The sequence below is a fragment of the Aotus nancymaae genome, unplaced genomic scaffold, assembly GCF_030222135.1.
Source record: "Aotus nancymaae isolate 86718 unplaced genomic scaffold, 86718_ANA_hifiasm-v0.15.2.pri h1tg000001l, whole genome shotgun sequence".
NCBI classification, from domain to species: Eukaryota; Metazoa; Chordata; class Mammalia; order Primates; family Aotidae; genus Aotus; species Aotus nancymaae.
Window position 1 is genome coordinate 10,622,178 of NW_026988412.1, and position 24,110 is coordinate 10,646,287.

The following is a 24,110-nucleotide window of genomic DNA, read 5'->3' on the forward strand; positions in this document are numbered from 1 at the left end:
GCTAGTGGTTTTCCTGTCCAGCCTCCTACTCCTGGAATGCTCTGTATGTAAGTCCTCTATAAACCCCACGTCTCATTCACTGGCTCTGGGTCTCTTCCTGAGCTATCCCTGCTGAAATCAATAGGGGCCTGGTATGACAGTATCTATATATGTTTTCTGGTTGCTTCCTAAATTTTATTCTGAATAAGGAAACTTTCATAATTCTACTAGAATAAGGAAAACTTTTTTTAAAGATGGGGTCTCACTATGTTGCCCACGCTGGCCTTGAATTTCTAGGCTCAAGTGATCCTCCTGCACGAGCCTCCTGGGAAACTGGGACTATAGATGTGAGCCAACGTGCCTGGCTTTTTTTTTTTTTACTTAAAAAAAAATTGCAGTAATTTTTATAACATTTTTTACTTAAAAAAAATTTTGCCACGATTATTTTAAATGAATGAAAACATGGGAACAGGAGCTAGAATTTTTTTTTTTTTTTTTTTTTTTTTTTAAAGACAGGATCTCCCTATGTTTCCTGGGCTGGCTTGAACTCCTGACCTATGTGATCCTCTGGCCTTGGCATCCTGAAGTTCTGGTATTATAGGCACGAGCCACTGTGCCCAGCCCAAATGTTTAATACTGTTATTGAGTACCAGATCTGAGAAGGTGTCATGGCAGGCACTTGACATGAACCATCTCAATCTCTCAACAATGCTAGGTGCCTGTGACATACTGAATTTATAGTTGAAATGCTAAGGTATAGAGAAGTCAAGTAGCTTGCCTGAGACCTCGCAGCTCAGAAATGGAGGAAGTCAAACGTGGATAGTTGTCCAGAGTCTACACCACTGTTAATATACATGTTTTAACCTCTACTTCCCATTTTTCCCTATATAAGAACTCAGCTCTGGGTTTTGATAACTGGTGAGAGATCATTCCACACTGACAACAAAGTTTGTGAAAGCGAGAAATGTGCAGTTATGTTTACTTATATAAAATTTACATTTTTATAAAGTACTTATTGACTGTGACTTAATACAAAATATACATTTGGCCTCTGCCATAGTTCCTGACACAAAACATGTAAAACTTATGTAAATTCCTAAGTGATAGAGGTGACAGGAGCATCTTTTAGTTCATGAAACAAGAGCTTCTAAACCCCCTGGAATTCTCCATGTGATGGGGTGAGAAGAGCATCTTCTGTTACTCATAATAAGCCCCTTTCAACCATACCTGAGTTTATGTTAATAAGGTGACACAAGGATGGGAGCCCCTTGCCGGAGAAACCAACCATGTGATTTAAAGGTTGGAATTTTCAGCTCTACTCTCCCACCTCCAGGATGGGGAGAAGGGCTGGAGATGAGTCCAGTCACCAACGGCCAACGAGGTCATCAATCACACCTATGTAATGAAAACCCCACAAAAAACTCTAAATAAAGGGGTTCCGAGAGCTGCTAGGTTGGTGAACACATGGAGGTGTGGGGAGGGTGGCAAGCCCAGAGAGGACGTGGATTCCCCACGGCCCTTCCCACATACCTCATTCTTTCATTTGGCTGTTCCTGAGTTGTGTCCTTTATAATAAACTGACAATGGTAAGTCAAATGTCTTCCTGAGTCCTGTGAGCCATTCTAGCAAATTATTGAACCCAAGGAAGGAATCGTGAGAAACCTCTGATTTATAGCCTGTCAGAAGTATAGGAAGCCCAGGCTTATAATCAGCATCTGAAGTGGAGCATTCTGTGGGACTGATTCCTTAAACTGTGGGGTCTGTGCTAGCTCCAGAATAGAATTAGATTATAGGACACTTAGTTGGAATGAGAATTGTAGTGTGTGGAAAAATCCACACATTTAGTATCAGAAGTGTTACGAGAGTAATGTTTTCCTTTGCTGATAAATATAAAAAGTCAAAAATTAATTCGTTTATCTCATTTTAAGGTCCTTCATAAACCTCCCTTGCTTTTCCCTTAAGAGGGCAAAGGAGTAGAGCAAACTAAACAAAAACATGCTTACAGTGTAAGCAACAACTATGGCTGGTGGCAGCTAATGGAAAGCTAGTGATTAAGAACAGGAAGAGTGCTCTTTTTTTTTGAGAGGTAGTCTCACTCTGTCACCCAGGCTGGAGTGCAGTGGCACAATCTCGGCTCACTGCAACTTCCGACTCCCAGGTTCAAGCAATTCTCCTGTCTCAGCATCCAGAGTAGCTGGGACTACAGGCACCCATGACCACGCCCAGCTAAGTTTTGTATTTTTAGTAGGGACAGGGTTTCACCATGTTGGCCAGGCTGGTCTCTAACTCCCAACCTCAGGTGATCTGCCCGCCTCGGCCTCCCAAAGTGCTGGGATTACAGGCACAAGCCACTGCACCTGGCCTAGGAAGACTGCTCTTAAAGTACTTTTAGCCATGAAAATAATGTTGAAGTCATTTGTTGCATATATTTCAAATTCAGTTTTGTCAACAAAATGGACAGCTTCTAGTTAATTTGAGAAGATGTGGGTTGGGGATGTAGCCTATATTATATGATTTTTCATTGCTGTTTCATGTAGATATCCTTCAGAGCATGGCCTCAGCTAGCATGTGGTATTATGTGCATGCTTCATATAGGATGATGAAGACTTAGGACCTATGCTTTGGTATCAAGCATCTTTGACACATTCCCCATCCGGCAGGCAGGGGACCTGAGTTTCAATCTCAGCATTGATATTAACCAGCTATGTTATTTTTTGGCAAATCCCTTACCTACTACTTCCTTTGGCGTCCTCTAAGTCAGAAGAGTTAACCCTTAAACACCTTCCGGCACTAAACATATCTTTCAAATCACTACCTTTTAAAGCTTTTATTCTTAGTGAATTCCAAATCCTTCATTAATGATTTATCTATATCTCTAAAAACTTAAGAAAACTCAAAACTCTGTACAAGTTAGTCTTGCAAATGAATAAAAACATCTAGGTAGATGACTCATCAATATTCCTGAAGGTTTGGTGACTTGACAAAGGATATGAGCCCGTGAGGATAGAATGCTAATTTTCCACTGACATTGGTATGCAGCCAAGCTGCCTCTGGAGCCGATGGGGTGTTGGGCATACTCATTCCAAAGGACAGGTTCACTCATTCCTGACAAATACTTTCACTGTTTTCACAAATTTCTGAATTTTAAAACGCTTTATAAAAGATAAAACTACACAGGAATTTCTAGACTAGGTAAGTCTTACCTGCCTATTTTAGTCAAAACTCTAGTATCTAAGGTAAGGAGACAGCAAAACCGAGCAGGCAGCTCTGGCCCTGACAAATTGCTGACTTAGTAAGTTTCAGTTCTATATGGGTGTGTTTGCATTATCAAAACAATTCACAATATTGAAACATACAGGTAACTGCAACACCTCTAACACCTTTCAGTTCAATTCCATCAGGAGCAGATACTAAAAAGCAGTTCAACCAGCATCTATTCCAACACCCTTCTGGCTTACTTTGATTGCTATACTATAGAAGATAAAAAGCTAAAACTACATTTCCCAGGTTCCCCTGGAGCTAGCCTGCAATGTGGAGCCACCAAGCCAACCCGAATGTGTGAACCTTGAAGGCGAACGCAAACAACATAAACCATTAGCTGCATGAAAGAATGGCTCCTTGGGAGATACACGGGGCAGTGTATCTGGTTCTTTTGAGGTGTCGTGCCAGAGTTTCTGACCCCTAGACTTTAATGTCCTAAGTGACAATATGTGGGTAATAGCAGCCGTAGTGCTTCTACTAGGACAGTCTAGTGTTGTGGCTGGGCGTTTTTCAGGTTTCATCCCTGGCTGCATTGTTTCCGGATTAAACTACATAGAATGGATTCTGTAGCATACAACCGAGAACTCTGATTACATGCTAGTTTTCTTTGTCTCTACTTCTTGAACTTTCACCCTCTGGCAATGATCAGCTGTAACAACTTTTTTTCCCCTTTTCCTGTGATTTCAAGAAGCTTTTAGCAAAGACAATCTCACTTATGTACTGGATCCACACTCAATATATTTTCAGAGAGCTGTAAATAGGTAGGAGAAGGCAAGATTACACTGAAACTACAAATTTAAGTGGTATGACTATACAAGAAATTGAACACTACAAGATTTTCTTCCATAATAACGCGAGGATAAATTGACAACAGGGTGTGTATATTTTGCTAAAACCCACATTCACTGGAATCACAGGAAGCCCAATATAATTATCATCAATTTGGTAAGCTTGTAAAGTCAGTTAATTTTATTTCTTGAAGCATTTGAGACATTTCAAATAAATTTTCTAATTAGCCATTACCTTTGGCTCCCTGTCCCCCGCCTTTCTAGCCCACTAGACAGGTGGCAAACATGAGGTATAGCAAACTAGAGCATGTTTTCCTCTTAAAAAAGGGGACCAAATCATGTCAAGTGGAAGAGTTGAAATCACGTTCAGCACTCCGGGTTGGCTCTGATGTCAGCCTCCTGTGCCACTCCGCTCTCATCCCATACATGCAGGTCATCTCTCTAGCATGACTAAATTGAGTTTGATTTGTTCACATATTAAAGCTGCTTGAGCACTCAAACATAACGCTTCCTATTTTTAAAAAAACCTGCTCAATTAACAAAAATGATTAAAATGCCCTACAAAGGAACACACGAAAACTCTGCATTTAGGTAAAAGTGTGAAGATGGCAACAGGGTAGTCTGGGAAAAAGAAAAGCAATATCCATCCAGAGGCTACCTGTCCTACGTGCCTTACTGATACCGATTCGTTATTTCATTTTCTCAAAGCCCATGTGAAGAGTCAAGGAACTTGCCTAAATTCATGCAGTATGTACGTCACAGAAACAAGACTGGAACCCAGTACTGCTTGTCTCTGAAGCCATTTCCATTAGACTCCACCAGAGAGGTCAGGAACATATCGTATAAGTCCCTGTGAATTAGGCCATCGATAAATCCTATCCTGTATCTCTTTCTTTGCATCTCTTCCGATGAAATGCACCAAGAAATCTTGCTTAGAGATTATAATTTAAGGTATCAATTTGAATGCAAATACTGTAATATGTATTTAATAAACATGAAAGTTCATATGAACACAGCAGAGCATGTTGTCATTCTCCATAGAGAAGTAAGATTAGTGAAGTACATTCTAAGCTATAAAAATCACAGATATCTGAATGGCAAGGGTTTCTACAGGATATAACAGCTCAAGAGCCCCATGTGCAGAGAACTTTACAAGTTAAGCCTTCTATATGTATTCTACTAGTTTCCAATGGGGAAAATTTCATATTCCTTTGCAAGGATGATGACTCATACAGAATCAATGAACAGAGATAGAAACATGTAATAGCTTTTAAAAATCTGGTAATTTGATGATTAAGTCATGCCTTTAGAAAATAGTACTCTGGTGATCAGACATAGTGGGTAAGTATTATCTATAACCTCTATCTGAGGGTAGAGTTTTCTGAAACTAAGATCGGTCTAGGACAGTAAGGTGTTTCTTTTTCCTGGATTTGTTAATACAATAGCAGCACAAATGTTATTTATATTATAGAAGGCTAAAAAGTATAAAGAAAGCATTTGAAAATGGGCATAATTTTAATCAGAGTTGTTAACTCCCATCTATCTTTGCAATGGGATTGAGAGAAAAGGGTAAAAAAAAAAAAAAAAAACAGAAAAAAACACAGATCATCCTCTGGTGAAAATGATTCTCTCTGAAGATGGCCTTAAAAGACAAACATTACCTAGTTTCAACCACCTGCCTTATGAAGAGAAGTAAATAAGAAAAAAAAAGTGCCAACACCTTATATACTGAAAAGGAGATGTTTAACCCAATCTTTAAATATCAGAGCCTAAAGAGGCAAGGCAATCTGGAATAAAAACATACTGAGGGTTATTTATATTACAAATCTTATTAGATCGGTAGCTTTCCTTTCAGCCTTTTCCATATTTTTAATATGTTTTAATGATAGTAACTGTGACAAGAAATTGGGTGACAAAATACAGTAGCATTTTCACTTTCATCTGTGTCTCTTCAGGACTGGTCTCGGATTTTACAGTCCAGATCCTAGTGTCTGCTAAAGTCGGATAAACAGACCAACAGGATATCTGCCTGAGTCTCTCTATTTCCCACTCCAACAGTGTCATGATGCAGACTGGAGATTGTTTACTCTGCTTATCTCTACAAGAGATCTTAGATAAATAACTGCTTTCATCTACCCTTTCCTAGTTCACAATCACATCATCTTATTCCTTTGATATTGTCTAGACGTCCTATGTCAGTGGTATTTAACTCTGCGTTTTCTTTTCTTTTCTTTTTTTTTTTTTTTTTTTTGAGGCTCTGTCACCCAGGCTACAGGGCAGTGGCACGATTTTGGATGACTGCAACCTCCACCTTCCAGGTTCAAGTGATTCTTATGCCCCAGTCTTCCCAGTGGTACATGGTGGTACATGGATTACAGACATGTACCACCACACCAGGCTACCCTTTTTTTTTTGAGATGGAATTTCACTGTTGTCACCCAGTCTGGAGTACAGTGGTGTGACCTCGGCTCATTGCAACTTCCGCCTCCTGGCTTCAAGTGATTCTGATGCCTCAGCCTCCAGAATGGCCGGGATTACAGGTGCCCACCACCATGCACAGCTAATTTTAGTACTGGTTAGTAGAGATGGGGTTTCATCATGTTGGCCAGGCTGGTCTTCAACTCCGGACCTCAGGTGATCCACCCCTCCTTGGCCTCCCAAAGTGCTGGAATTACGGGCACAAGCCACCACACCCAGCCAATTCTATTTTCATATGGTATTATTTTTCTGTCTTTTTTATATCTTAACTTTTTTTGAAAAGCATGATTTTTATTACAAGCTAACTTTCCACAAACTAAAAATAGCCTTAGTCTAATTTAAAACACTTTTATAACAGCCGAAAATAGATACAATCTTTAAGATAATTAGCTCATCATGGTCTATGTATGACCTCAAAGGCCCAAAGAGGATTGCTTATGAATTGAAAATTAATTTTTTAATGACCAACAGTTATCATCTCTTTTCAGTCTGAGCACTGGTGAAAAAGCTGCAGAGAAATACAAGATGAATCATTTTCTACCTTTATGGAGATTCTTCTCTTCCACACCCGGCTCCAGCCTAGGAAACCCTGAGGCAGGAGGCCTATGATTAAGATTGGCCCTGGAGGTCTATGCAGTCACCTATCTTAGATATTTCAACAAGATAGACCACTGGAGTAAGTATGCAAGAAAAAGAAGTGCACTGCTTGAACTCTTCCTATGATATTTTGAAGGTAGCACTAACAGTATCTTCTAAGAGACTTTATGTAGAAAGCAAGAGAGAGTGTAGTCAAGGAGATCACCAAAAACTTTGGCTTGAACTATGGAAGGATAGAGTTGCCATGACCTGAGAGGCAGAAAACTGCAGAAGGTATGTGTGTATTTTTTGAAAGTGAGTGTAGTGCTAAATTAGAAGGTTTTGGAGATGACAAATCGTAGATGTTTACTAACAATCCAAGTGGAGATACTGAGTAGGCAGTAGAATGTACAAGTCGGAAATTCGGCAGACAGGTCTGGGCTGGAGACACAAATTTGTAATTTATCAGTCCACAAAGCCCTGAATCTAGCTGAGATCAGCAAGGATGACTGTTGATAGGTAAAGAGTTCAAGGGCTGAACTTTGGGGCTCTTCAGTAATGAGTGGGGAGTGACACAAGCAGGAACCAGTAAAAGAGATTGGGAAGAAACAGCCAGTGAGGTTGGAGGAATCCAAGTGAAGAAACTGTTTCATGTGGGAGGCGCGATCAACTGTGTCAAGAGACAATTGACTGCTGGCAGTTGAGAGTGATGCACCATGCTCTAACAATGCTGAAGAAAAGCTTTTAATCTCCAGCTCCTAACTGTGACTGAAAAGCAAAAGCTTTTGTAGAAAAATATCCTGTTTATATTTATAACATTTAGGAAGTAAGTCATTTTACTTAGATTGTATTGAAATTCTATTGATAATTCATATTTTAAAATAATGTTCCTGAACCATATGCTCAAAATGGCCCTAGGCTTTTAAAATCCCTGCTGAATGAGGAAATCACTCAATAAAAGGAAATTATCTCAGTGACTTTGTTATTAGAAATGTAGTTGGAGGATTTTTCTGGAAAGACAGATTACCTGGCCCAGATGGAAATTTTCTTAGTCTGGTACCACCCACATTGATAAAAATCAACATTTGCTTTTCCTTGTGGATATCAGTGCCTTGTCAGGGGCTTCAGTGAAGCTGTAGATTAAATGGACATTCAGTACATTTAAAAGGTTAAGATCTAAAAAAGTTAATAATGAATCAAATTTCTGTCCAGCAGTATATTTTAGCAGCATTCAGAATCAGATAAGGGCAGATACCAGTGTTTTTTAGATGTAACAATAAAATAATTTGGAATATAAAAATGAACTGAGTTCTAGAATATTCTTTGCCTTGCATAGAAGTCCTACTTTGAAACACTAAATTAGAGGTGGTTAAGAAGCCATGTAATTGTTGCATTCTAATCACCTTATGAATCAAAAAAAAAAAAAAAAAAACAGGAAAAAACATACATCTAAAGACAGAAGATTTTGGGGGAAAGCTGAAAAGCATATAGCCTTAGACCGTGTACAAAGCATCCTTCTTTGACAGCGCACAAAAACAGTTAAAATGCAGGTATCTTCAATATTATAAACCGAGAAACTAGAAATAGAAAAGATTAGGAAAGATGGGAGATTTGTTTAATGTCAAGGGTCATCATAGAAATTGCTAGAATTTAGAACCCAGGTCTTCTCAAGTCCAAGTTGAGCATTTCTGACAAAGCTATTCCACAAACAGAAAATAATTAGAAGAATTACTCCTTCAGATGCTAAAAGAGACTTGGTTAGAGAATCTGATGCAATTTCGTCTTCTTAAATAATATATCTGCAATATCAGACACCTTTACAAACTCTGCCCACAATGATTGTACAGTCACAGGAAATCCAGTATGGAGTGCACAGTATATAATGATACGGAAATGTCTGAGTAAATAATTTCTTCATTTGGCTATTTTATGAGTCACTCTGCTAGACCTATTCGCATTCTCCCAGCTCCATTCTGGTTATAATATACCAAACAATTATCCCTGACACTAAATATATCTTAGGCTTTAATGGCAAAGCCCCAGCCTGCAAAATATTCTGGATATGCTATTTATATCGCCATTTGCAAATAGTGTATATCCTAACAGCTGGGCCAGCTGGGCAGACATCACAGCATCTGGAGCAGAAATTAGCCTTTAGGTATGCAATGACTAACAAAGACCCCAAAGCAAAGAAGGGTAAGCATTAACAGTTTCATGCTTTTCTATACATGACAATTATGCTTAGCAAAATGGCTCAAACGTATCCAAAACTCTCTATTCTTGAGAATTTTCAAAACCAATCTTAAATGTTTCTGGATCAATAAGAATTAGTTTAAATTGTGCTTGTCTCAGGCAAAGACGGCTATAAATCAATCTCCCCCTAACTGTACATGAGCAGTTTAAAATTACATCACATGCCATGGCCAACAAGTGTTGGATGCCAAATCTAAATAGAGGAGATCTAATTTTCACTAGATTGGAATATGTAATACAGAAATGGATTTTTAAAATGTCATGGGAAATAACTGCATTGCCCATAATGCCAGTATGTTCCCTAAACACCCAATACACAGATCCAATAGACTGGTAATATACATCACGGCACAGAGTTGATTCACCAGTTTTTTTTAGGTCTATGCATTATGTAAAAATGGTTATGGTTTAAAAGGTTGACTGGCTACATTCTTCAAAAATTGGATTCCATATTTCATGTTTATTGTCACCAAAGTTGTGGAACATATCTAGGTTTCTTGTCCTTAATTCCTTAAAAATTTTAAAAAGTTGAGGATTGTTTGAAGTTAAATTATTATTTTTAAATCTAAAGAACAAATGACTTTCCTCAGATACATGTGTGGAGGAAACCCAGTTAAGTATTCTACCATAAATGAACAAAGTGACTTCCCCATTTTCCAGTTACACACAACCCTTCTGTTTTTATTAATTGCATTCATTACACTGCAGCTTTATTCCAGAGAAAATTCAAGGATTAGAAGAAATGGTAGCGATATTAAATACACTTAATATCACCTTTACTGCACATAACTATGACAACATGCTTAAGGCCTATACTAAAAGGTAAGTCTAGATAAATTAGTAAATATTCACCTGTACATTTTATATAAATCATGAATACTTCAGATATAATTACAAATATCTTGAAAAAATTCTCTATCTTCAATAGATTATTCTAAAAAGAAAAAAAAAATTAAATGAGAAATCACACTTAAAACCTGAGAATATTTTTAATGAAATTAAAATACATAATAGACTTCCAAGGTATCTGGCCTATTTACATTTAGGAAACATTAGATAAAATCAGATTTCCCAGGGAACATCTCTGTTTTATATTCGGAGTGCCTCTGTAACCATTTATGTTAACCCACTATTATCTTGTTGAGCGCTGGTTATTTACACAAGGATAGTTAAACACATGGCCTGTATTTTCAAGCCTGGGGCAAGAGAAAGGTGAGCACAACACAAAGGAAAACTATTTGGTTTTCCGAGAGAGCTGCCAACTCCTTCTCTATCCCAGTTCCAGCCAGGCGGGGGTTAACTCAAAAGGGAATTAATTCATCTGCTTTATTCCAGCAAAGGGAAGAGGGTTCTGCAGGGCTGCCAGCTGTTTGAGATGCAGAGAAATCACTACGCAGTCGGCCCGCAGCGATCCCAGGTGTGCTGACCTGCTGGGGGCAGGGTGGGAGGGGCTAGGTTCCCAGGCTCGGGAAGTCTGGCAGCTGACTAGAATCACTGCTCAGAGGAGTTGCTTTGATTTCCTCTAGGACAGGAAGGTAAAAGAGGGGCTAATGGGGCCACGGCAGGTGGAGCCTTGAAATATTTTCTATTTTTTTCTCCTGACTCCTCTTGTTATTTTGTTTCATCATTCAGTGACGTTTCTTCCTCCCTATCTGGTTTAATTTAGGGCCTGTGTTTGTTTTTGTTGTTCGAGTTGATTTCCTGGAAGACTGACAAAAAGTCTCAAGAATGTGAGTGCCTGCTTTGAATTAAGCCCACTGAGTCAAATTACTGATTGCAAAGGCAGCAGTTAGGAACAAGTAGATTTTGATTCAAGTTAGAAAGAGGCCCTGGTTCCAGAGCAATGCAAGGAACAAAGAGAACGTGGCCCTGTTCCTGGGTTGCTTGCAACAAGGAAGGAATAAATTGCTTGCCTGTTTAACGGCTTTTCAAAGTAGCAGAGAGATTGTTTTTGGTAGTTCAATGTGGTTATGAGAGGTTAAACAATTAGAGTCATTTTCGTAATCAGCAATTGCTGTTGCTGAAATTAGAGAGAAAAGTAAGTGAAAAATAAAGGGAAAACATGTCTGGCAGGAAGCGTTATTCAATCATAAGCTATCCCAAATGCTTAAAAATGTAGCTTATATTACACTCCTGTGAATTTACAACAACATGGAGGAGGGAACTAGGCCACTCAATTTCACAGTTCCAGGGGGAAACGAGGCTCTTTCTGGAACTTTTACTTTCCCGGCAATGTGTTTGTGATGCATTCCAGCTGGACAAGCCTTGAAAAGTGACAGCATCCATCTATTTGTGAGAACGAACACAGAGAGAGTGAGAGTTTTCACATCCTCTTCTCCCTCAAATTTAAACACCACAAAACACAAATGAATCCACTTAATCCAATTTGGGAGGACTCCTTAGGACAAAAGGCTTTATCAGTTATCAGCAAAGCATTCAGTTTAATTCCTCTTCCCTTGAGTCTCAGGGGGTGGCGGGAGAGAGTGGTTGATGAAATAAAAGTAAAGTAGAGCTAAAGACAGTTCTTTAAATGAAGACATACAGCTGATTGTTTAATGCATGGGCAACACAAGACTGAAATACATCAGTGATATGTTGTGAGTTCAATTAAAATATAAAAAGATTTTGATAAATTGGAAACATGATCTAAATCTAACAGTATGACCTTCAGTGAAAATAAATGTTAGGATTTGAACTTGGTTTCAGAAATGCGTAAGTGTGGGATAGAGGAGACGCTGTTTAGCAGGAGTTATGAAATATTTGTCATTTGCTAATAAACTCCAGAAAAAAACAACAGTGTCACAAAAAGAGCTAATGTGATATGATTGCAGATGACTTTAGAGGAATGCATTTACTAAATAAAGTGGTAACAATTCTACTCTGCCAGCTGACCTGCATGCAAACCATGCATATGCCTGCCCTCCTACCAACGTAAGAGGAGTCCTTCTAGCCAATCCCTCCTCCAGTTGCCTGGAGGGTGCCTCATCTTACCTTCTTTCTAACCTTTCTCTAGCAGATACTTCCTATCTCTTCTGTATGATTAACTTCTGCCTCTTCTCTGGTTCCTTATCAGCATTTGATCACACATCTTTCTCATCATGAAAAGCCCATTCTAGCCCAGGTGCTCGTGCCTGTAATCCCAGCACTTTGAGAGGCTGAGGCAGGCAGATCATTTGAACCCAGGAGTTTGAGACCAGCCTGGGCAACATGGCAAAACCTTTTTTGTATTATCTCTACAAAAATAACGCAAAAATTAACAGGGCATGGTGATGTGTGCTTTGGTTCCAGCTACTCGGGAGGCTGAGGTGGGAGGATCACCTGAACCCAGGGAGGTCGAGGCTACAGTGAGCCAAGATCAAATTATTGCACTCCAGCCTTGGCAACAGAGTAAGAACCTGTCTCAAAAACAAAAATAGAAACAAAAACAAAACCCCTCCCTATACCGCATTACCCTTGTGACCACAAACCTTTCCTACACGGTTACTACCTTCCCTCCTTTACCTGTCTGTCATCTTCATCCTAGTGGAATTTGACCTCTGCCCTCCCTGCTTCTCTGGAATGGCACTTCATTAAAATCACCGAATAAGGACAACAACCAGCCCTCATCTTTTTTAGCCACTGAGTAGTTTCAGATGCCATTGACTGGTCTTTCTTGAATTTTTTACTTCTTTTGGGTTTTGTAGATGTAACTCTGTCCTGGTTCTCCTCCATGATGAGCTGCCTGTTCTCAGTGTTGCTGTTTGTGGTCGAGTGTTTGTCCATTCTATGTGTTGGTCTTCCACAGGGTTCCCGGTGGGCTTCCACAGCACAGTTCTCTCATAGACAGGTGGAGGGAGTTCCCTGGATGGAAATCAAAGGCCAAGTGCCTGCCCTATCATGGAGGCCTCCCTGCACTGCTTCATAGGGGATGCCCACCAAGAAGGCAATGAGGAGGAACCATAAACAACAGAACTCCTTCCTATAGGACCCACAATGGAGCAATCAGCTATCTTCACACAGCAGTGATTTCAGTTAACATATTGAAGACTTTTAAGAAAATTCCGCCATAAGGAAACATTTTGAGCTTAAACACATGGAAGAATACAGACCCCAGTGTCTCACAAAAGCTAACCTCAGGCCTCCACTGGGAGAAGTTCTGGAGAGAATCTAGGATGCACGATGGAGGGTGGAGTAAAATGCTGCCACGGAAATCCAGCTGAGCAGGGATGGAAGCAGTGAGCCCCCTGGGTCACCCAGGGAAGGACAGAGACTCGGCAGGACACTCCACCCCAAGGAAGAAAGGAGCAGGCATCGCTTCCCTTTCTCAATAGGAATGGCACCATTTGTGATTTGGCATACAGTATGAGCAACAGAGAGTTAACTTTGCGTGACCAATCAAGGTGCCTATTTTTCCCTAATATCTCTTTTCCTTGGGAACGAAATCGCTAAATTTTAGCTGGGCTGACAGTGGTCCATGAAATCCAAGCAAAAGACATTTTTTTTTCCAGTCTCCATTGAGGTTCAGTATGGCCATGTGCCTACATCTGGAATTTAACTAGAGGCAGGAATGCAGGAATTATACTTACATGGAAAAGACTTGCCCTTCTAAATCGCTTCCTCCTGATTAAGATGCTTTAGAATGTACAGAAAAGTTGAAAGAATTATATAACAAACATGCGTACACCCACATCTCTCCTTACAATTGCTAACACTTTGCTCCTTTGTTTTTTGACATATTTATCATCTATGCACTTACATATCTAATTTATTTTTTATCCATTTCAACGCTGCAGATATGAATCACTTTACTCCTGAAGTTATCTTGTTTTATATGTTTCCAACAGGCACATGAGGTAGATAAGATCATTTCTATTTCAGAAACAGGTAAGCAGAGGGCCAGAAGTCTAAGTAACTAGCTTAGGTCCCACTGATAGTAATTGGATTTTTCTCCAAAATTTTTGTTTTTAATCTATGAATTTCTCATCCCTTCAACCCCACTCCTACCCTCACCCTACCCTGTAGTTTCTGAGGCTTCAGGGGTATAAAGCCCCTTAATTTTGTCAGGACTTGTATTCTAGAGGGAGTGTAAAAGGCAAGTGCGGATGGCTTAGTTCAGCTCCCCAAACGGGAAGGAGGGCAGCACTCTGATGCAGTTGGGAATTCACAGCCCTGCGTTTCATGGTGCTGCCTGTGGCGTTTTTCTCCATTCTCTGCTTGGGGGTAAAGTGGGCACCGCAGGATGAGGAACCTCAGCAGAGAAAGGAAACGGTATTTCGTATTTTCACTACAAACATTTCTCTGTGAGAATAAACACTGTCGCTAAATGGGGTACCCTTTTCCCTGTGATTAATTTAAAATAAGTCTGAATTTGAAAATACACAGCTTTTTTTCTTTTCCCTTCCTGAAAATAAATGCTTAGAAATGGGACCTGTTTGCCATAGGTCTGCAGGCTTACACACTTCGCCCAGCCTCCCTCAAACACACGCAATTTCTGAAGCTGCTCCTCCGCCTTTCGTCAAGAATGATGACTCACAGCTACCTTGATGTCACGGCTTGGAAGCTCCCAAAGCAATTGGTTTAGTAATTTATTTTGTCAACCGTGCTGTGGACATAAAACTTTTAAAAGTAAAGCTCAAGTTCCAATCTAAAGATCTGAAAAGAACATTTTCAATCTGTTGCTGTAGACGGCTTGCCGTCAGCGCAGGTGCCAGTGGTTACTCTTGGCACTGGGCGGCCTCACACAGTCGGGCACAGCCGCTCCTCTGGACATCGAGGCGAGCAAAGCACAGAGATTACCACATTATCATCTCCCAACTGAAACCAGAGTTCCATTTAACAAGCTGACAGGAGCAACAGGACCACGAAATAACAAGCAGATACACAGTGTGGTATTTGTCAAAGATAAAGGGCTGAGCTTGAACTTAATGCTTCTCGAAGGTTTTGGAAGACATTCAAATTATCTTCCCCAAATAGTTTCTGTTCCTTGAACTTCCCACATTTCTCTTACTTGGGGTTTCCATTGTGACGCATTAAGCTTTATTTGATAGCAATCTTTTAAAGACACCAGAATGCCATTAAAGTCTGTGCTGATTTCATTAACGTCTTATGCATACTTTACTCTCACTTGTAAGGGCCATGGCTAAATTCAATTCCGCTTTATTGTGACACCTTTCTAGAGCCAAATGTACAAATCACACACAAACATATACATGTGTTTGCAGTAAGACTTCCTGCAACAACACATAGCCTCATTTCTTTATGGTTATAAAGAATTAGAGATCTTAAAAACACAATATTTTAAACCCAAGCATGTGTACCTTATTGTCTAGATTACATAAAATAGGATTCTTTTTAAAAAAATCAGTCGAAACTATTGCCATTTTAGGTTTGATCATCTGGGAGTGCAAAATGCTTACGTTTCTCTATCACATGTATACATTAAGTTGGAAAAGAAAAACACTATCTTGGCTATTTTCTTCAGAATGTACAAAAGCAGCCGAAACAACATGAAATATGGCATGCATTAGAAGAATTCATTTTTGGATGAGTCTGGCAGCATGAATGAGTCTGACAGCGTATGCTAGCAGAAGCTAAAGAGAAGCTGTATTTTTAAAACTTAGATGTATAGATTTAGAGAAAGTAGATATCCTTTTATTTTTATAGATAAATTCTTATAAAAATAAAATTTCTTTAGTTGTCAAACATGCAGTCAGTCTGAAACTCTTCAAATATTAAAATGCGTGGATGGGTCCCTAACTGCTCTTTCATGGTTTCTTAGGAGAATCACATTGTAAGAGAATATTTTGTCAAGGCAAAGTCTTCCTCCTTCAGACAATGCTTTATTTCCCTTAGCCCCAAAGCTCTTATATAAATCTTTATCCAACTCGCTCACAAGCGAAGTTGGTATCTTTAGCCACTATGATCTGGAGCTCGATCCTAAGTTTGGAATTTTGCAAACATTGGTATAAATAAGCTTAGATATGCATTACCACCACACTCTAAACATCCCAAGGGAAATTATCCTTGACCTAGACTGTGAGTAGTTTGCCTCCCTCCCTCTTAACAGAACAATCTTGAATGAAACGTCCCCTCACCATGCTCTCCTCCACTCTGTGTCAGGAATCAAACTCTCCAACTCACATCAGTTATTACACAAATTCCCTGAATATTTCCTCTGAGTTAGGGAACAAAAAATACAATAGTTCTCCATATTTCAGCTACAAAGAGTAAGTGCTTCAGAGCTGAAGCAAAGATACCCAGAAGTGCTGGCTTGGGGAATTTCCTTTCAGAAACAGCTCTTATAGAAGGAAGGCTGCAAATTGCTTAGACTATACAGTATCTGCAGCCAAACAAAGAGAAATTATTCCAGCACCACTTACAGCTGCCTGGCACTATGGCCCAAGGAGGCCCAGGACAAAGCTGTATTCAAATCTTGGTTGTTGGTTAATTCTTCCCCAAGATGATGCATTAAACAAACTCTAAAGTATCCTATCAAGGGGAATATAAGGTTACATTATTAATATTCAAAATAAATATGAAGAAACATACTACAAATCATAGTCTGATATAGGGCGGGGGTAGGGCAGCTGGGAAAGCACACTGAGGGCTAGTCTCATATGGAATTATACATTTTTTTTAGTTAAAAATATATTTTGATACAACGTCTCACTCTGTCATCAGGGCAAGAGTGCACAGCTCACTACAGCCTCAAACTCCTGGGCTCAACGATCCTCTTGCCTCAGCCTCGCAAGTGGCTGAAACTACAGGCGTGTGCCACCACACCTGGCTAATTTTTTAATTTTTAATAGAGATGGGGTCTTGCTACGTTGCCCAAGCTGGTCTCAAACTCTTAGCCTCAAGCAGTCCTCCTACCTTGGCTTCCCAAAGTGTTGGGATTACAGGTGTGAGCCATGGCACCCAGATTTTTTCATAGCTTAAGAAAAAATTAAAATAATACATAAATAAGGATATTGGAAACCTTTGAGGTACAAAGTACAATCCATAAATGATGTCTGTTTTAGCATTATAATGACCATAGTAACTAAAAGCCTATTGGTTCAAGCACTGAGAAAAAATACAGCAGGTAAAGAACAGAAAGAAGAAACAAAATTGCAACATTTCTACTTCATTTTCTATCTTAGTCTCTTGACTAAAACATGGATCTTTCCGTCATACACATACAAGTATATTTAAGTGCATGCACATAGGGATGCATACACTAATACACTCACATGCATGCACACACACGTGCATGCACACACATACCTTTTGTTCTCAGCTATCACAACCCTCACTTTCATCTTTATTTTTAACTGAACTGGGCTATAGAAGAGAGGGAAAATTTGTGTACCCATCCTGGCAAGTACCTCTAGATACTTTACATGTATGAACCAACCGCAAGCCCCAAGCCATCTAAAAGGCTGGAGTATAGCTGGGGCAAGTGTCTTAAACTGAGGGCATGGATGAGCCCCCATAGTGAGATCCTGACAGGTCTCTTTCATACACAGCTGAGCGCAGAGAAGACTAGACCTGAGTTTGTGAGCTGCTAAGGAGCTTCTCAACTCAACTCAGTCTTTCCTTGTCTCACCTCGCGTGATTTTCTTCCCTTCTCTCAGTTCCAGCTCTTGAAGACGACATGATCTTTCATGCTTTAGTCTTCTTCACATATGTTGAACCCTCTGACCACGAGTCTGTTCCTTATTTCTCTGCCTGTTCAACAGTCACAATTCAGCTTCAATGGTTATTGTCTGAAATCATTCTTCAGAATTCAACTCTTTCCTATGAGTCTCCTCGTACCCTGGCATGTGTTGGAGGAAATGCTAGAAAATTCTCTTGAAGCCTAGCTGGCATGCCCCAACAAGAAACTTGACAAACTTTCCTTAGGATTGACTTTTGAAGGCCATTTTACTCTAAATATATACTTTAAATTATCCCTTCGTCTTCTCAGAATCATTTATATGGTTAGGATTGTTTGAATATTTAGATACAATAAATTTAATGATCCATAAAAGCATTTGTCATATGATGTAATCAACACTAAGTATTAAGTCTGCTGTATTTGAAGTTTATTATAGGCTTGAGTGATGTTAGCCTGACAGGAGACAAGGAGTCAAAGCCAGAGATAACAGCAGAAAGCTGCTAGTCTCCCTCCTTAAGACCAGTGGGGGAAGAGTAATCATCAGATCCCTAAAGTCAAGGATGGGGTGCACAGTAGAGATGGGACATGACCCCCTAATTGATCTTCCTGTAGTACACTGTAGGTTAGTGAAATCACCAAAGACTTTCAGTGACATACAGGGCTAATCACTGTCTCCCGTTTCATGCTAAGTGAAGAATCAGAGAGGGTGTTGGTCAAGATTATGGGCTCTGGAGTCGGAATGCCTAGATAGAATCCCAGTGCTATCATTTACTTACAATGTAATTTCAGAAAAATCAGACTTCCTCATGCCTGGGTTTCCCCATCTGTAAAATGAGTTAATAGTACTACCCACAAAACATTGTTCGTTGTGAGGTTTAATTCATATAGTACACTTAGAATAGCATTCAGGTTTCTAGTACCTTCTGTATCAGCAAGAAGGGAAGAAGGGGTAATTCAGAGATCAGGACCCTGGCGAGGTCTGGTGTCTCACACCTACAATCTCAGCATTTTAGGAAACTGACGTAGAAAGATCACTTGCAGCCAAGAGACCTGCCTGGGCATCATAGCGAGATCTTGTCTTTACAAAACATTTAAAAAATTATCTGAACATATGGCACGCACCCTAGTTCCAGCTACTTGGGAGGCTGAGGCAGAAGGATCACTTGAGCTCAGGAGGTCGAGGCTGCAGTGAACCAAGATCATGCCACTGCACTCTAGCCTGGACAACAGAGCAAGACCCCATCTCTAGAAGGGGAAAAGAAAGTGATCAGAGCCCTTGCTTTAGCCATTGATAGCTACACAAAAGAGTTTAAAAAAAAAAATCAACTAGCAAAGGAGATACCTTTCTGTGAGTAATGTTAAGATGTTAAGATCAGAAAAGAGTTTTTGACCTTTAAAACCACACCAAGGAACTGGTTAAACTATGGATTCCTCGAAGTTGCCAGTACGGTCTCTCATTCAGTAGGTCTAGGGCAGGATTCAGGCCCAGACACCTTCAAGTGATTTGTTGCAGATAGTCTGAAGACCTCATTGTATGAAGCATACTCGTTGTGGTTAAATCTGAGAATCAAAGGCCCTCTTCAATGAGTTTCCATCTATTTTTGTTGTTGTTGTTCCTAGACAAATGAAATAGAGTTAAAGAGAAGCAAAAGTATCAAAGCATATCACACGTAGGATGTTTTCCATGAATCTGTAATTTTCAATCACATATGTATGTGTGTACTGAATTGGATTGAGAAATGAAATTCTTATTATGGGTTGTAGACAAAAAGTTGGGAACACTGGGAATTCACAGCATTGCTATCCAGTGGCATGCCATCACAAGGCATTCTAAACTCTGCAGTTACCTAACAAGCTTGGGATCAAAAAGGATAAGCAGGAGAGCAGAAAGGAAAGGCTAGTGGGATATCAACTGGTGTAAAGAACTGAGTCTCCAAGATGCAAAGAAAGAGCAGTCAGTGGGTTGTAACAAAACTCTCACCCATAATGAGAGTGACACACATATGAAATGCTTAATAAATGGATCAGGGACCACAGAGTTCTGACAAATGGTGGAGGAAGCTGAAATCTAAAAGAGGCTTTACATCCTAACCAGCTATTATTAGCAGCCCCTTCTCAGGCTCTCAACAAATTTCCTTTTGCTGGAATTCATGCTTCCTCAAAACTTGATGGTGATTTCTTTTTTTCTTTATTTATTTTGAAAAGCCAGGAGAAAATTGTTTCAGTATGTTCTTTAAATTAGTTTCCTTGCAGTGTTTTCCTTGCACACATTAATTACAGCTCCCTCGAGGGGCTGCAGTACTATATAACACACTGTAATTCTGCTCCCCAATCTTCCTTCCCCACTTCAAGTCTCCAATTCTCCCTACGAACTGGGCTCTATATTAATGTGCATAGCTGAGATTCTTTTAACTCTGATATAAGAATAGAGAGGAAAACGTGATCAGGTCTCGAGCACACCAAACTTGAATAGTTTGTGGCCTCTAGAGTGAAGCAGATTAAATGAACTCTGAAGTCTCCCCTTCCAGCTCAAACATCCTCAAAAGAGAGTTTACTATCTCAAGTACAGAAAAGATATCAGTGAGACTTTGATGAGCCTAAGTGAGTCTCATTAGCATGATCTGGCGAGAATTCCAGAGGTTTTCAAGAAAAGAATGCATGCCCAAGAAGCCACATTGAAGCTGTCACTGTACCCAGCTGTAGGATTGAACAGTTAGTTCAAGAAATTGTGATGACTTTTTAATTCCCAAAGAGAATGAACATTCTAAAGTGACCACAATACAATCTACTGTTTCACCCCATACTTACAGAGGGGAAAAGGGAAAAAATTTAGCTAAACATAAAATGTATTTCTAAAACAGATTTTCCAATTCCTGTCTTTTCAGATAGGTAGAAGCACTGGCAGGTCTGAGAATCAAAATAGGTCATTCATTGACTAGTTAGAACTGTAAAGTTTATTAGAAAACTTAAAGAGTAAGTCAGAGTTTCCAGGCCTGACTCCTTATTCAACAGCCTCTGTGCACAGCAGCTATACAGGTGGCTTATATAGGTTATCTTGTTCTCTCTGCTTCGCTCTTCTAGTAGGTGTGTATACTTCATTTTACAGACAGAGAAATTGAGGTTCAGAAAGGTAAATAACAAGTATTATCCAGTGTCGGTGTCACGCTTTTAATTCAGGTAATAATTTACCCAATCTCAGGTACCTTGCAATAAAAGACCTATTAGCTTTATGAATGTCAAGTCTGTGACCTAATAACATCCATCAAATTTTCCTTAAAATTTACTATCTTCTCCATTCTTTCACTTAACCAGATTCAAAGCCCTGGGAAGGCTCTCATTCTTAGAAAGAAATCTATCAGTGGCTTGATCATTCACAAACCTGATTCCAACACAGAGCAGTAGTTAACAAGAGACTTAAGGCTTAAATTCCTGAGACAGGGAACAAGCTTCGCCAGTCTTCCAGCCTGCTGTCTCTAACTCTCCTTAATTTATGTTCTTTCACCACTGAGATCTCATCTTCTCACACTTTTAAATCTACCACCTCTATGTAGTGATCCAGAATATTTTAAAAATCATTTAGACATCTCTTTTGACCTGCTGATCCATACCTGCAGCGGTCTAACTCATAGGCACTTCAAACCCATCCTGCCCTCGGAATGCTTCATCCTTCCTCATGAAGCTGCACTTATATCTGAAATCACGACTTCAGTAATAACACCATTTACACATTTAACTCTGTTAGGACTGTCCCAATAAGCAGACAGACAACACAAAGCAGGAACCAAATTAAAAACAAATATTCGCTGCCACCTTATCATAGACCTTCATCTCTTGGCTGAAATACTGAAATAAATTCCTATATTCTCCTAACATGAATCCCATCCCTTCTAATAGATTCTCCACATTCCTCCAAGGTTCACTCTTACACTTTTTTTTTTTTTTTTTTTTTTTTGCCAAACAGTCTGCTCTGTCACCCAGGCTAGAGTGCAGTGGCATGATCTCAGTTCACTGTAACCTTCGCCTCACATGTTCAAGTGATTCAGCAATACTCATGCCTCAGCCTCCTGAGTAGCTGGGAGTACAGGTGTTTCATATCAAGTCTGGCTAATTTTTGTATTTTTAATAGAGATGGGGAATTGTCATGTTGGACAGGCTGGTCTCAAACTCCTGGCCTCAAGTGATCTTCCCACCTAGTGCTGGGATTATAGGTGTGAGCCACCGTGCCAGGCTGACAATACACTTTTTTTTTGTCATTGAGATAGAATCTCACTCTGTCACCCAGGCTGGAGTGCAGTGGCGTGATCTTGGCTCACTATAACCTCTGCCTCCTGGATTCAAGCAATTATTTCGCCTCAATCTCCTGAGTAGCTGGGATTATAGGTGCCCGCCACACCTAGCTAATTTTTGTATTTTTAGTGGAGATGGGGTTTTGCCATGTTGGCCAGGCTAGCCTCGAACTCCTGACCTCAGGTGATCCAGTGGTCTCGGCCTCCCAAAGTTCTGAGATTACAGGTGTGAGCCACTGTGCCTGGCTGACAATACACTTTTGATTATGTGGTTTCTCTGCTCAGTAATTGTCAATGACTTATAGTGACTTTTAGCAGTGGTTTGAAACTTGGGTTCCAAGTTCATGGATATGTTTGTATTCAAAAGTAACTACGTGTGCATCTTTTTCTTGGGAGAAGGTCTTCCACTTTCTTTCAACAAATGCCTTCAAAGGGGAAGTGTCCCCAAAATCATGAATACAAGGCAAAAACAAAAACAGATGAGTAATAAATGGGAATCAACAGTCAAAATCCAAACTCTTTTGCTGGACATGAAAAGCCCTTTAATCATCTAGTCCCTGACAATTCCCCCATTTCTTCTCTCATTCCCCATCTCTTCACAGCCATTTACAAGCCAAAGTTAGTTTTGTACAATCTCCTAACTTCCTTCTTTGCCTTTGCACTTTCTATTCCTTATATCTGGGCCATACTTTCTCCATTTTTGACCCAGCAAATTCTAATTTACCTTTCAAAGCCTTGTTTGTGAATTTTATGAATTTCCTTCTCAGTGAATCCCCTCTTTGGCATCACAGACAGACTGATCACTCCCCTCCTGGACCACAGAGTAAGCTCTATTCTATCACTTACTGATGTAGGGCAGGCAAGCCCCAAAACTGGGGCTTAGCCGGAAGGGTTCTTAGCTTCATCCAGGAGAGAATTCAAGAATACAACAGCAAGCTGGTGACGTTAGATTGCAACTTTCATTGAAGCACCAGTGTATGGCAGCAGCAGCAGCAGGGGCACAGCTCCTTGCAGAGCAGGGCTATCTGATAGGCAATGTGTCCAGAGTAGCAGCTCAGGGGCAGTTCTGCACTCGTTTATACCGACTTTCAATTATATGCAAATTAAGGGACAGATTTCATGCAGAACTTTCTAGGAAAAGGGTGGTAACGTCTTGGTTGTCAGATTATTGCCATCGAAAGGAGTGGTAAAGTCCAGATGTTGCCATGGCAATGGTAAACTGACACAGCACACTGGTGGGTGTGTCTTATGGAAAACGGCTTCTACTGTGGTCCTGTTTTAGCTAGTTCTCAATTTTGTCCAGTGTCGAGTCAAGTCCCACCTCCTACTTCACTACCACACTGCGTACAATTCCGTAGGATTACATGTTAGACTTCCTTTTGAGGACTTTTCAATGGCAAAGTCTGGATGTTAATCTATTTCTTTACCTTAGCACCCCAAAAATGTTCATTGAATTAATTAACAAATACTGTAGCCATGACAAGAGAGGCTGAAAGCTTTAAAGAATACTTCAAAGAAGCAGTTTTAAGTCCTGAGAAGACTTATGAAAGAAATAACATGTTATACATGGAGACAAAAAAGAATCTTGTTCTTTTATTGAACCTAATTCATGATGTTAGTTTCAGAATTGTATTATTGAATGATATTTTGGCATATTAGACATTTATTTACTCTCAATAAAAATTTTAATTGTCTTAGTAGACTGGCTGATATCTCTGCTAAATCCTGTTCACAAAAAGAGAAGCAAGCTACTATGTTACATAAAAACCAGGTCATTGCTAGTGCTGATTTTGTTTCTTTTTTTCTTTTTTCTTTCTTTTTTTTTTTTTTTTTTAAGATAGAGTCTCACTCTGTCACCCAGGCTGGAGTGCA

The 24,110-nt window shown here is 39.8% G+C and overlaps 1 protein-coding gene and 1 long non-coding RNA gene across 3 annotated transcripts in view; one reads left to right on the top strand and one right to left on the bottom strand.

Moving 5' to 3' along the window:
- MACROD2 (mono-ADP ribosylhydrolase 2) overlaps positions 1–24,110 on the bottom strand; it is a 2,078,532-nt gene that overhangs the window by 1,112,354 nt on the left and 942,068 nt on the right. The gene's annotated exons all lie outside the window — the stretch shown is intronic.
- The window catches only part of LOC105732715 (uncharacterized), a 43,002-nt gene continuing 20,313 nt past the window's right edge, over positions 1,422–24,110 (top strand). Inside the window, exon 1 of the long non-coding RNA XR_010340647.1 lies at positions 1,422–1,565. This is a non-coding gene — a long non-coding RNA (uncharacterized LOC105732715). The remainder of the gene's footprint in view (positions 1,566–24,110) is intronic.